Here is a 1757-nt window from a genome sequence, read left to right as displayed (position 1 = left end):
CCGAGAGATGTTCTCTCTCTTTCTGAGACCTCAGTAGAAAAGACATAAACCTTGACTTTCCACTGTGGCTACAATGGCTTCAAAAGTAGCTTTCTAAGCAGGGAGGACCAAGGTCCACTCTGCTAGGATGAAAGCAGCCAAAGCACTGGTTCTACAGGGGTTTTCTACATTTAAAAAAAAAAAAAAAAATCCCAAGCTATTGTCATTATCTGAGAGAACTGTACAGAATAGACAGTATAAATGCGTAGCCTTCCTCTCACCACCATGTGGGATGGCTACCACCACATCAGTGTTTGTACCCGCCAAGGACATTCAGGAAACATATATAATGCTCAAGTTTTCTGTCCTAAATTTTTTTCCCCTTAGCATACTGTGAACAAAGATGTATGTAGGAAAACTGGATCTGACAAATGAACTAACTTTTCAGGTATTTTCCTAATATGTAAGAGGCTTGCTTCTTCCTGAGGCTTATTATAATTTATAAAAGCCTTTTAGCATTAAAATGAACAGGAAAAAAATTGAAGGATTAATCTTCACACTAGGCTGCCCTTCTCAGGTGAGCAGAGCATGGGCCAACTGAGTTCNTGAGTGGGAAGGGACATTTCTGAGGATCACTTACTGTGCGCTGGTCTTCAGACACTATGGATTAATGAACATTGGTGCCCAGAGGCACTGCCCAAGGTGTACACAAAGGAGGGAGCCCCACTGGGAAGCTGGTTCTTGGGTATCTAGTCTGCATTTCACCAAAGACACAGTCCATACATACCATGAGGATCATCTTCCATGTGTTCATTTCACAGGCCTTCTGTATTATGCATCTTTATGAATTAGCAGTGTAAAGATCACGTGATCTCAGATTTGGGGCCTGCAGTGGAGGTTCAGCTCTAGGGAATTAGGCTCCCTGAGAACTTCATGGGCTGGCTACAGCCCTCACCTGCCTTACAGGTACTAACTAGCTAAGTTCCGGGTTTTAACATCCTCCCCCCAAAACAAACCATGCCCCATGCTTACCACTAAAGGAGCAAAATTTCAAGGCCTGCCTATGTCACAGGTTTTTTGAATGACAACAACCCATTTTGGTTGGGAAGGGAGTTTATAAAACTGAGCAGGTTTCTTGCTCTAGGCATGGTTACAGCACAAACTGCTGAAACCATTTCTGTCATCTGCTTATTCTGCCTGCCTGCCTGCCTGCCTGCCTGTCTGTCAATCGGTCGAGCACACACACTCTGTTCAGACTGTCTCAGGGCACAAATCACACTGTACTTAAACAGTGCCACTGTTCAAGAAATCGGTTAAGATTTAGAAACAGCATAATTAGTAATCTATGCAGGGATATATAGTGAGCCATTTCTTCATCTGGACTATCCAACAGGACTTTCTTTCTGAGAACAGTTGATCCAGGAATTACCTTCTAAAATTGGCAGAGTACTGCTACTGCTTTAAGTATAGTTTTGCTAACAGGAGGAGTTATCGTCATTCATTCTGGCAAAACAACAAAAATGACAGGTTTTCCTCCCCACACTTCTTTAAAAGAATCAAATAAGAAAGATGCAAAGCACATGGCCACCAGCCTGTTTTTTTGGGGGACTGTTTAGAGGGAGGAGGGATTCAGTTGAGTCCCTTCCTTCCTATGTAAGGCACAATAAATACAAACACCAAATAGCCTTCCAGCAGGGACACGTGACGGGAAGCCTGCTAGTGCTAAGAGCTGAGCACCTCTGTGTAGCCTGTTGGAGCTTTTCTTCACATGGAGTGAG

The sequence above is a fragment of the Mus caroli genome, chromosome 9 (genome assembly GCF_900094665.2).
Source record: "Mus caroli chromosome 9, CAROLI_EIJ_v1.1, whole genome shotgun sequence".
Taxonomy (NCBI): domain Eukaryota; kingdom Metazoa; phylum Chordata; class Mammalia; order Rodentia; family Muridae; genus Mus; species Mus caroli.
This window is presented reverse-complemented; position numbering follows the sequence as displayed.